The 12,919-nt window shown below is 34.6% G+C and overlaps 2 long non-coding RNA genes across 2 annotated transcripts in view; one reads left to right on the forward strand and one right to left on the reverse strand.

Moving 5' to 3' along the window:
* Nucleotides 1-6,179: 6,179 nt before the first annotated feature.
* On the reverse strand, nucleotides 6,180-12,631 carry LOC106147001. The gene is made up of 3 exons (XR_001231696.1): nucleotides 12,542-12,631; nucleotides 6,546-6,586; nucleotides 6,180-6,414 (listed from the first exon to the last, which is right to left on the reverse strand). It is a non-coding gene; the product is annotated as an uncharacterized LOC106147001 (long non-coding RNA).
* Nucleotides 12,632-12,733: 102 nt separating this feature from the next.
* The window catches only part of LOC102004241, a 32,221-nt gene continuing 32,035 nt past the window's right edge, over nucleotides 12,734-12,919 (forward strand). The window contains exon 1 of the long non-coding RNA XR_259593.1: nucleotides 12,734-12,778. This is a non-coding gene — a long non-coding RNA (uncharacterized LOC102004241). The remainder of the gene's footprint in view (nucleotides 12,779-12,919) is intronic.

Consider the following 12,919-nt stretch of genomic DNA (forward strand, 5'->3'; position numbering starts at 1 on the left):
AATAATCAACTTATTTAATAGAAAGAAAGCAATTTTAGGTCAAGAAATCAACCAGACCCCAAGTTCAATATATGGAGATCAGGCATAGCCCTGCCTGCCTTAGTTGCTAGCCTAGTGGCTTCTAGGAGCTAGAGATGAGTTTTAAAGGGGAAAAGGGCTACTCATATTCAAAGGACAGACTTCACAGAGGGAGACACCCATAATTCATCCGTGAGAGCAGTAACCAATAATACCAAGTTTTTTCTTAAATTGAGATTCTAAAACATGCACACACATGCACAGCTGCTTTGTGATTTTAGCCTAGGCTTAAATTATGTTGCACTTCATTTAATAGTTTTCATAGTCAGCATGCCCCATTCTGTGGTTCTTTCATTCTCTACTTAAACTGTGTCCTTGCAAACTGACCTTGAAAAACAAGAAGACTATTTCTGTCTTCCTAGCCCTATGGTGACATTTTGCTTTGTTTTGGTACTGGAGATTGAACCCAGAGCTTTGAGCAGAACAGTGAGTATTCTAATTCGAAGCTAAGCCCTCAGTCCATAATAGTTGTTAATGCAATGCTGAGTAGTTAAGATTTAACTAGTTGAGATTAATATTGAATAGCTGTAACCTTTAAATTGTGTGTGTGAATTTTCTCTGTGTACAATGGAAATGAATTTATGTGATAACAATTATTCCCAAAAGAATCTCAGAAAAACATGGCAAGATAATGACGGCAGGGCTGTTTGTAAAGGAAGAGAATGAGTGAAAAGTCCCTATAAGTCAAAGAGATTAAAAGAACAATTTATATAAGTGTCTCCCATGAGTTAATGCCAGGATTCACAGTTCTGGCAGCCAGAGATAAGTAAGTGTGAGTCAAAATAAGTCACTAAATTCAAATGTTAAAGCAGCTGAGCAAGCCTCTTACTTAAAATGAGAATATTGGTCAAAGATGAGAAAAGCACTTAATATTCCTAAAATAACTGGAATAAAATGTCTTCATTAAATTACTGAGTAATTTATAAAGAGTTATTACTAAGGAAAATAATCCCAGAGGAAGAACAATTGTTCGCCATGGAAATATATTCCTTAGATATTGCAAAACATGTAAGACATGTCCTTCTCAATGCATGGACAAGGGAGCAATTTTAAAGTGGCAATAAATACACTTATTAAGACATTAGCATTGCATAAAAAAGAAGGTAACATCCTTCTAATAAGCTTCAGTAATAATAATAATTTTTAATGGAGAATAGGTCCTTATCAACTAAGCCTATTTCAAGATGAGTCATTTCTGGCATTTTTTTTTTCTTTTCTATTTTACCTTTGTGCATAAACCTGGGCTCAAAGTAGTCAAAACAGTATATCTAAAGTGAAAATAGCCTTGAGATCATTGAAAAAGTCAATGAAATAAACACTCAGCTAACGATGTGAAAGACTCAGATTTCATAAAACATCAAGTTTATTAGTAGAATAGACACATGTTCTTCATGAAAAGAAGGACAGTGGAGAACCTCGCTGTGTCCATCATGATACTCAGTTCAGATCTAGGGCCAGAGACAGAGACAGAACACAGGCTACTAAGCAGATTCATAGAAGCTCATAATGCCACCACCTGCATGAATCTTCCTACATTTTGTTACATGGGGAAGCCTCCAAACCATATCTTAACAAAGTGAAATATGGTACAGGCTGCAGTAATTTTTTAAAAGCTCCTCAAAATATTCTAGAGTACAAAAAAGGTTAAGAATTAACGAGTTAATGATAGGAGAGAGAACCCAACTGTGGGACTCTTGTTTACTCAGTTTTTCAGCAAATATTTATTTAACCTTTTTACTATTACAGCAATCTTTTATGTATACAAATAAAGCATAAAACACAATGTTCCCTAGGTTGTCACAAATAATAAAATTTCTTTCTTTGGTAGGATGGTGCCATATACATAATATATATAATATATATCATATATACATATATATATCACAAATTATTGATCTTCTCACCCATGTGTAGGCACTTCAGTAGCTTCTCAACCTTGGTTATTGCTAATAATGCTGTAGTGAACATGTGCATGCAGTTATTTGACAATTTGATTTAATTTCCCATGGATGTATAGGAAGAAGTGTAGTTGCTGGGTAACATGGTAGTTTTACTTTTACTATTATGAGGGGGACTCCGCGATGTTTTCATCAGTAGGGGTACGAGTCTACAGCTCATCAACAAAGTACAAGCGTTCCCCTTTCTTCACACTCTCAAAGTTGGTTACTCTTTGTTGCTTTTTTAATGAGTCATCTTTAAAAGAGAAGGCTGATGGCTCGTGATGATTTGTTTACCACTCTTTAAGGATTTGTGCTGATGAGTCTCTTTTCATCAATATTCTTCTCTTGGAAAAAGCATAATTGTTTCATCATTTTGGTAATTATTTTCTTAGTGCATATTAATTTATAGAGTCATTACTTCCAGTGTGGCATTTTCCTACAATGGTATAACATACTTTGATCTTCTCTGCTTCCTATTACTGTCCTTTGTTCTTTGCCCTCACCATTGCGTCCCTCTTCTCTAAAAGTTCCTCTTTTACTCTTACGTATGTCTACACTTTCTTTTACTCTTCTTTTGAAAAATCCTACAATTTATATATTTTATGCCTGATGGTACTTGACAAATCACTTATGCTTTCTCCACTTTTTAAAAAAAAATTCTGTTGATATTTTCTCCTTAATTGTCAAATGATTTTCTGTTTGAACTCACTAATGTATTTATCTGCATGGCCATTCTGCTGATGAAACCCTACTGAATTCTTCAGCCTTGACCTTGTGTTCTTTAGCTCTGGGAGCACAATTTGTTTTTCTTTTTGATGTTTTCTATGTATTTCAGTGCTTTTCAAGTTTTATTTGTTGTTCATGATTTATAGTTCTTATTTGTCATATCCTTTGAATTTTGTGCATGTTTTATTCATTTCATTGAGTCATCTGTATCTCACTGAAATTTTATCATGATATTTCTGAATTGTTTGAAACAACTCTTAAATCTTCACTTCTTTAAAAATCAAGTACTGGGGGGCTGGGGATTTAGCTCAGTGGCAAAAGCGCCTGCCTGGCAAGCGCAAGGTCATGAGTTCGGTTCCCTGTACCGGAGAAAAACCAAAAAAAAAAAAAAAAAAAAAAAAAATCAGGTACTGGATCTTTATTAGTTTTCTTTGGAACAGCATGTTTTCTAAACCTTTATTTCTGTGTGGCTTTGCATGTGTGTCTGTGCATATGATGGTAAAACACAATTTTTAGTCAAGCAAACCAGTAACACTATTAAAGACCTTAACCTGGTGGTTCTCAGAGTATTGGCTTTGCCTCCAAGATCATGATAATCTAGTTGTGTTGGAGCCAGATCACTTGGCTGATACTCTACATGGGTATGTAGTAAATATAGATCCTGTTTGTTCCCTGGGTTTGTTGTACTCTTTCTAGCTCCTTAATCACTAGGGATGGAAAGCTTTCATAAATAAAATGAGGAAGAGGATCAATGAGGAAGGGGCAGAGAACAAAGAATAATCATATTAGATCATAGTCCCTATGATGACTATGATCATTAGGTACATATCTAAATTGTACCAATAAAATTAATTTTTAATAAAAGGTAAGAAAGAGAAGAAAATTCCAGCAAAAGGTGATGAGATAGATTGGATGGTATGGGGAGGAACTGTGGGGTGGTTGATGATGAAGAGTAATTATATGGGTTTTCAATAAGGATCAATGAGCAAATTTTGATGTAAATACTGCCAGAGTGTGACTGTGTGGCAGGTAGGGTGGAGTTTCACCTTGTCAGGCTGTGGGATCACCCTGAGGAATGGGTGGAGGACACTGCTTGGTGTCTGGGTGGGTCATGGAGGCACAGCCTTGTGACCTATGTCAGGTACTTTGTCCCTTCTGGCATGTGCCTCCTGGACCCCATAACTGAGCAGCTTTGCTCTGCTGTGCTCCTCCACCATGAGGTCTCTGTTTTGAAGCCTCTGATCATGGATGGAAATCATGAGATGAATTAAACCTCTTCTCATTTAAGTTCTGGATAATTGAATCTTGAGTTTCAGCCATAAAAAAGCTGGCTAGTAAAAATTGATCCAAGCGATTTAAAGTGAATGATGGAGTAGGAGGTGTGTCTGAGTGTAATGAAAAGACACTACTAAATAACAAAGAAGAGAAAATGAATATATATAACTTGTTTAAGAAGCATCACTCTAAATGTGAGCAAGGACCTGGGACAGAATATAAACATGGAAATAAATCAGTTGTTATTTTCCATAAGATATGTTGACGTGTTGTAGCGGGGTAAATATAATCAAATACAAAGACAATGATTAACTGAAAGTATATTTGAGTAACAAGAGGACTGTATAACGGAAAGATGATAACTTATGTTGCACATTCAAAAATAATAGCTTTCAAATGGAGCAAGGGATTTTCCTGCACTAAAATCTATAGAAGGTATAGTGTACTTTTGTTGATAAATGATTGCTTTAAAATTATAAATCTATATTTCCAAGGGTCTAAGCTTCCTGTCCCCTGGTTATTCAAAATTGAATTTTAGGACTGGGGAGGTAGCTAAGTTGTAGAGCTCATGCTAACCACTTGAGGTCCCATTTCATTCCCCAGAAGTGCACACACACAAACAAACATGCTCATCTAAAACAAAAAAAGATGAATGTAGGTCCTCTTCTAATGTGATTTTGTGCATGTATTTGTGCTTATTATCCAACTGATGGTAAACTGGAAAGACATTGTGTTACATGGTAGAAATCAAGGCAAATAAATGAGAGATACTTCATAAGACAAAGTCAAATGACACAGGGCCAAAGCAGAGGTTGGGAATATTAGATTGTGAGTCAGACTTGGCCTGCCATTGCTGACTTTCAGAATTGGGAAATGAGGACCAGCAGCTGAGGGACTGCTGAAAATGGCGCCTCCTTGAAAACCAGTGAAGAGTTGGGAACATCAGCCATGTTGTCACATGGGGCCAATTTTCAATAACAATTGAAATGAACCTAGAAGCATATTCATGGCCAGAGTCTTCACAAAGTCATATATCTCTGCTGACAAATTGATTTTCACTGCAAAAGACAAAAAGATAAATGATAAAGTATTATTTTGTGAGCATGGGAAAGTTAACTTAATAGGGAAATGAGGAAGCACTTCAGGGTAGGATTTGATGCTTAAATAAGATTTAAAATAAAAAATAACATAAGAAGATTCAACAAGATTGCACTTTTCCAACCGAATCTACTATTTTGCGGACTCATGGAATACAGAAATAGTTGTATCTAAGCAATGGCTGAGGGTATCAAAAGGCCACTAGTACAGAAAGACAAGAAATCTAAGTACATAATAGGGTATGATTAGGTTACTAAATACTGGATATTAATCTGGTGAAGTTGGCAGTAAGAATGATGAATCTGATGCTGTAAAATATTTGTAAAATAATTTTTAGGAAGTAAGGATAGCAATGTAAGGCTCTAAAATGGGGAAATTACAAAACAAAAACAGTTCAAGGTAGAAGACAAGAAGTAGGAAACGTGAGAAATGTATCAGTACATAATGAGGGGTAAAATAAAATGATTAACTCATTATCTAAATCTGAATGAAAGAGAAAGAAAAACCAAGCTTGAATATTACTGAGAAATCTCAACCTCTGTACATACTGAGCTTTGGAAGAAACAGGACTCTAGGCAGGGTTTAGTAAACAAGTGAAACTGCTTTCAGCACTTAGGAAGGCACATGCTACTCCACCCTGCAGAACACAAAGCAAGTGTTGTCTGCTGAGAAATTCAGGCAAGTCAAGGAGAGAATGTAATGTAAACTAAAATCTCCCTTCTAGGTAGCATAGGTTACTAATTGCTGAAAGCTATATCATGGTCAAGAAAATGATATAACTAACTTTATATTTGAAGAAAGGGAAGGGAAAATTTCAGAAGACATTAGGAATATCTCTGTTTTCTTGACTGTCAAATCTTACACCAGCCTTGTTCTAAGCACATTCATACAACATACTATTAATTTCAAAAATCCTTGTGGATATAATTTTAAAAAACAATATAATAAGAACAAAGGTATTTATTTCTGTATCTTTGTATATATCAGAAAATTGTTACTTAGATTTTATAAAAACTCACACCCAAAAATGTTTAATACAGTTAAAGAATGAAACCAAATATGTTATCCAAATGAAAACACTTTATTAGAAAATAGGCAAGGATTTGTCACAGTTAAATGTAAAAAGTACCAAGAATTCCAAAATACAGCCATTCTGAAAGGAGCTCTAGTTCCTTTTAGACATTCTGCTACGAAGCAAGTGTCTCTTTTCGACTTGATTTATTCAAAGTGCTTTGTGTAATGATGTGTGACTTCAGTAGGTTTTTTTATTTTTTGCTTAATGAGGTTAACAGTATGTCTGAGTTTGAAGACAAAAAGGAAAAGAAAAGATTAAATTCATCATTTAGAGTAATAGCGATTAAACAAACAAAAAAAAAAAACAAAAAAAAAAAAAAAAAGGACTGGGGATTTAGCTTAGTGGTACAGCACCTGCCTGGCAAGCCCAAGGTCGTGAGTTCAATTCCTGGTACCTGAAAAAAAATAGAGTAATAGCAATTCACGTGTGTTTTTCAGTACCACTCAGAAAACCAGTATTGCTGATGGAAAGACAATAACAGCCCTAGCTAAATATTCCAGAGGCAATTTAAGCCAGTGCCACAGCTGCATCTCAGCCTTTCAAAATCATCTAGCTTGAGGTCAAGAGTAGCAATTGACGTGGAAGCTTGTGGGAATATGATTCAGTTTAATTTAAGTAAGTTTTATTTAATTTGAGTGAATTAAATTAGTTTGTTTTCTTTGAGGACTGGGAGCACTGGACAGACTGCTTTGGTACTCTGAGGTTGTCTGTCACGTGTAGACATAGACATTGTTCTTTGAATGTTTGTTGGTGTTGTACAGTGCTGATGTAAGACATTTCTCACTGGGAACTTTCCTCTGCTAACAGTGAAAGAAAAGTAGCTCTGCTCCCTAAGGTGAGTTGGCCTTAGTCTACCTTCAAAGTTCAGCTAGGATAGACCTTGAATACATTTTCACAAGACAACTACCTAAAATTTTTTGCTGTTCCTTGTTTAAACTACCTTTAACTACATTATAAATTAAAGTTGTTTTAAATGTGCTAATTGTATGTCTTAGTTTCTTTTTAATTGGACGTAATATACAGTTGGTAAAAATTTACTTTAAAGAATATCTTTCTAATCTATTTGTAACATCATTTACATTTTGATTCTTTCAGAGGCTTTCTTTGTAGACTCTACAGTCAGAGATCTTGCTAAATTCAGTTGTTGGTTTTGGGTATTAGAGACCTCTAGAATCAATCAGATTTTGTAGATATCATAGGATCTTCCAAGGACACAATCATGTACTATGAGAATAAGGACAGCTTTATTACTTCCATTTAAATCTGTGACTTTTCATGGGTTTATTTGGCTTTTCATTATTGTCTGTCTTCCTGTATGATATTGATTATGATGACTGAGAAGGAGCATCTTTCCCTTGTTCTCGATCTTAAGGAAAAAATCATATTCCACCACTGAATTAATGTTTTATTTTCTTATTAAGTTTATTGATACAGTTTATGTATACATAATGATCACATTCATCACAGGGAATTCATACCTGTGTGTGATATATCCTGAATCCTTTTTCACCCCAATCTCCTCCCCTCCTTACAACCCTTCTTTCCCTCCTTATTTACAAAGCTTTGTTTCCATTTTACCCTCTTTTATGATTTTTTTCTTCTCCCTTCCTTCTTTCTCCCTCTCCCTCAAGAGCTACACTTCCTTTTGAACTCTTTCTTCCTATTTCACAATAACTTTTATATACTTGGTCCTTATTTACTTTTTTAATATATCACCCTAGAAAAACAATGCAATATTTATGAATGTGTGTCCAATTTATTTCATTTAAAAGTATGGTCTCAAGGTCCTTCTATTTACCTAGAAATGCCTTGAGTTTATCTTTCTTTATGGCCAAGTAGTACGATATAGTATTAAAAAAACACATCTTTTTTTATCCATTCCTCAGTTAATGGGCATTTGGGTTGTTTCCAAGATTTAGCTACAACAAACTGTGCTGTTATAAACATCTCACCCCAGAAAGAATGGCTAATATGAAGAAATTATCCAGTAAAAACTGCTTCAGGGACGGTGGAGAAGAAAGAACCTTTCTCCAATGTTGGTAGGAGTGTAGAGTGGTGCAACCACTGTGGAAATCAGCGTGGAGATTCCTAAAAAAAACTAGAGAAAGGAGAGCTACCTAAGAGTAGAAAGCAGACAATTAGATTGTAAGCAGCAAGAGGTGATGGAGATCTCCTCTGCAAAGGAGGAGGAGTAAACGGTAGGAAAGGAAATCCTCACTTCAAATGAGACTAAGGAGATAGGTAAAATGTAGGAAGCAGTGCAAAAATTTTGGAGAAAAATGCCACCCAAATTAATCTGTATCAGTGTAAGCAATCAATCTGTTTAACAACAATGGAACTTCACACCTACAAGAAGCTCTCAAAAAGAGGCAAAAGCAAGCGTAATTGGATAGGTTCCTTGAGCAAAACTCAAGTTTTGCTGTATTTTCATTTTAACTTCTGTTAAACATGCTTAATTAAATTTGAGAGTACATTGATCCTTAGCTTACTTAGTAGTTTAACTATAAATTATTAATTTTCCAGTTATCTCTCTCTATTGATAGGTAATTGATTGTTATGATATCAGAATATATTTGGTATGATTATATTCTTTCAAATTTAGTATTTTTAATATGCTATAATATAGTTTTCTTGGTTAAGAGAATAAGCATACATAAGAAAAATATGTTCAGTACTTGATAAATATTAGATCAAGTTGCTCATCTAGGTACTTTCTGATTCTCCATGTGACCTATCAATCACTGAAACTGAAGTAAGCTATCTAATTATAATTGTGTATTTCCATATATCTAGTTTTAATTGGTCAATTTTTTCCTCATGCATTTTGGAAATGTGTTACTGGGTACACATATTTCTAAGGAGAAAGAGGGAGATGCTTGCATATTTGGGATAAGAGAGACAAATGGCCCTATTCATCATTATCTACTATATCACTTTATCCCTGATAATCTTCCTTGTTCTGAAATCTACTTTTCTTTCCATCTCTGTTTTCTTTGCATCAGTGAAGAAATGGATTAGTAAAGTAACAGGTAAAGAAAATGTGGCATATATATATATATATATATATATATATATATATATACATGCAATCAGTATTACATAGTCACAAAGAAGGATAAATTTGAATCACTTATAGAACATGATTGGACCCTGACAACATAATGCAAAGTGAAATAAATTAGACACAGATGGTTAAATATGGCTTGGTTTCATCTACATGAGAAACTTAATGCACACCCAATTTCAAGAACAAAATAAAATATAGAAGATAAGAAATGGGGAGGTAGACATAGGCTCTTTGAACTATAGTTTTGAATCCTTTCCCCCCTGCAAGTTAAGGCCTTGTGTTGCACCTAGACGAGAAGAAGTATTTATTTATTTATTATTATTTTGTTTTTGTTTTTTTCTCTGGTACCAGGAACTGAACTCATGACCTTGTGCTTGCTAGGCAGGCGCTTTGCCACTGAGCTAAATCCCCAGCCCCTGAGAAGAAGCATTTATTTGTACAGGATTCCAGGCTTCTATTTTCTACCCCACTTGCAAAGATTTCCTCCAGCGTGTTTAGAGCACAGACCTGCCTACTTTAAGCTTTCTTCTGACTTACATAGCATCTTGGAGCATCTGCCTTAGGGGGGCTAAGCTCGGGGTTGGCTTGTCACTACAGCCACTTCCCTCCAGATTTCACAACTCATTTGACTTCTCATTTTGCTTCTCTGAATCATTTTTAAAAATCATTGATGTTATTTTTATCCAGCTTTTGACCTTTGATATATCTGAACAAAAACACAAAACTTCATATATGTATTAATTGAATGAAAATTTATGCTCATCAATTTATCAAATAATGCAGTGAACTTTTTTCTTCAGCACAATAAACTCATGAGTTTTTGTACATGAAGAGGCTTGTGGGACTGCCACCCCCAAAAAGATACAGAACAGTTCCCTCTTCCTCTAAATTCATTTTGTTCCCCATTGACACCTTCTACCTTCCCACAGACTTTGTCAACCAGAAATCTTTATTATCACTGTAGCTTTGACTTCTGATTTATGTCCAATAACTGGAATTGTACAGCATATAATCTCTTGAGTCTAGCTTTGTTTAGTCTGAATAATGTCTAAAATTCCTGTACTCTCTTACGTATATCATAGTTCCCTTTTTATTGCTGAGTAGAATTGCACTGTGTGTGTGCAGCACAGTTTGTTTATCCAATTTTGCAGCTAAAGGATATTTGCTTTCAATATCTGGCTTTGCAAAATAAAGTCACTATGGACATTAGTGTAACTAAAGTACTTTTAAATATCTTTAAACAAAAATTTAGCCTCACTGGAAAAATATAGCTTACACTCTGAAAGTAATTCCAAAAATGGTACCAGAATTTTTATTACACACACAAATGAAATTGCTAGCTAGATCACTATTTAGCACCCCAAGAGGAAAACTTTTTCAGAAGTATATAAATCAGCATGCATTTATAAAACCATTGGTGATATGTCATTAGAGTTAAATTTTGCATGCCAAGTAATACTCTTGGCTACAGTAAAAGTAAGGTCATAATGGTATTTACCAAAGAGCTTTTAAAGAACTTTAGTTAATTACATGTATATTTTTGGTCTGACAAATATCAAGGTTACTGCCTGGTGCCAAAAGTGTCTTTCTTTACTGATATTATTGGAGCAGATAGTCACTCCTGCTCACCTATTAAATTCCATGGAAGGGAGTAAGACCCTCCTCTATCACACATGTACTGAAGAAAAACCTAAGAGTGCCTGATAGGTGACCTTATTAGAGTTCTGCTTACTCAGATAGGTGAAACAAAACACTACTTTTGCTCAGTAAGGGGATGCTCAAAACACTCATGTGTTTGTAAAAGATAAATTTGCAAAAATTCCTGCCCATTCTCTCAAAATAAATGTATTTTTCTGTGGTTGGTTGACTCATTTAATTGATTTCTAAGACCTCAACTATGAAAGAGCTGACATTCATATAAAATGGCATACTCCTTCTGTATTAGTCCTCCAGGAAGACATTTTTGTTAATATGTTTTAATGAATTCATTGTTTAATCAACACAAAAATTGTATGCATTTATTATACATATGTCGTTTTCAGACATGAATGCATTGTTGAATGGGTAAATCAATCTAGTAATACTGTGAGAAAGTTCACAATTACTCCACAATTTTCAGTAAAATACATTGTTATTAAATGTAGTTACTATGTTATAAACTAGATTTCTTGAACTTATCTGGTTTTTTTGGTTTTTTTTTTTTTTTTTTTTTTTTTTTTTTTTTTTTCGTTTTGGTTTTTTTCAGCTACTGGGAATTGAACTCATGACCTTGTGCTTGCCAGGTAGGCACTGTGTCCCTGAGCTAAATCCCCAGCCCCAAACTTATTCTATCTTAACATTTTGAATTTTCTGGCAAACAATTCTGCACCCTCTCACCAGCCACTCCAGCACCTGATGGCCACTATTCTTTTCTGTTCCTTTGAGCTCAATTTTTTAACCCTGCACATACAAATGAGGTTGTGAGGCATTTGCCTTCTGTTTTTACTATTTCATTTAACATGCTTTTGTCCATGTTCATTTATGTCATTGCCCAATGACATGATTTTTAATACTTCAATACTGATACTACTCCATTTTGAGGATGTACCCAATTTGCTTAATCATTTTTTATCCATTAGAAATTTTTAATCTATAAATTCTACTTGCAGCACTGGAAGCAGAAATTATATCCACAGCCACTCAGAGGAGTATCTATTAAGTCTTTTCTGTTAAGAAAATAAAATTCATCATGATCATTTATTGTTTACTCATTTATATGTAAAATATTTGAACATGCTAACCTCATGAATACAAGCCAACTCCATATAACTTTCAAAACTTAAAGAGAAAGAGCTTAAAAACAATTTGAAGAACATCAAATGGATAAAGCTAATTTGTCAAAAGTCATAGTTAGAGAGTAGTTGAACCAAAACTCAAAACTACATCATTTTGAAGCCAAACCTTTGTATTTCAGTGTTCACTTATGTTTTCCCATTCATGATTACACATTGTGTGTGAACACGTAATTCAGTACAAGTAGGAAATAATTTGTCTTAAGTATGTAGCTTCTAAATAATTAGATTGACAAGATTCGTTTGCTAAGGGAGATCTCTAATTTTGGGACTACTCTGTCAAGTCCACTTAGGTATCCAGTTATGATACTAAAAACCATAATTTAATAGATACAATAAAACAAACTACCAAATAAATGACAGATTACAACCGCCATGAGAACTAGATTATAGACCTCTGTAGCCATCACATACAAATTCACAGCAACAGTATAGATTCCTTAGTAATTACCTTTGTAGGATGTGATGGTTGATCTTGATTTTCTGTTTGATTGGATTGAAAAATGCTTAATTTAGAGAATCACAGTTCTGGGTGTGTCTGTGCTTGTTTACAGAGATGACTGTATCAAGAGGTTCTAATTGCATCAATGGAATAACCCATTGATGAAGTCATAATTTGACAGCCCCGTGGAAGGGGATACAGACTTAGTAGGTGGGAGTTCATTGGTGTAAATGCAGCACTGAGGGTGTGAGTATGAAGGGAATAACTTTCCTCTGGCTCTTTCACTATCTCTGTCTGTTTCTCTGCTGTTATGATGTGAGCGACTTTGGTTCACCATGCCTTCCATCATGTTCTGCCTCTGGATAGAGCTAAGACAAAGTAGCCAGA

The sequence above is a fragment of the Chinchilla lanigera genome, unplaced genomic scaffold, assembly GCF_000276665.1.
Source record: "Chinchilla lanigera isolate Chin_1 unplaced genomic scaffold, ChiLan1.0 scaffold00006, whole genome shotgun sequence".
Classification (NCBI taxonomy): Eukaryota; Metazoa; Chordata; class Mammalia; order Rodentia; family Chinchillidae; genus Chinchilla; species Chinchilla lanigera.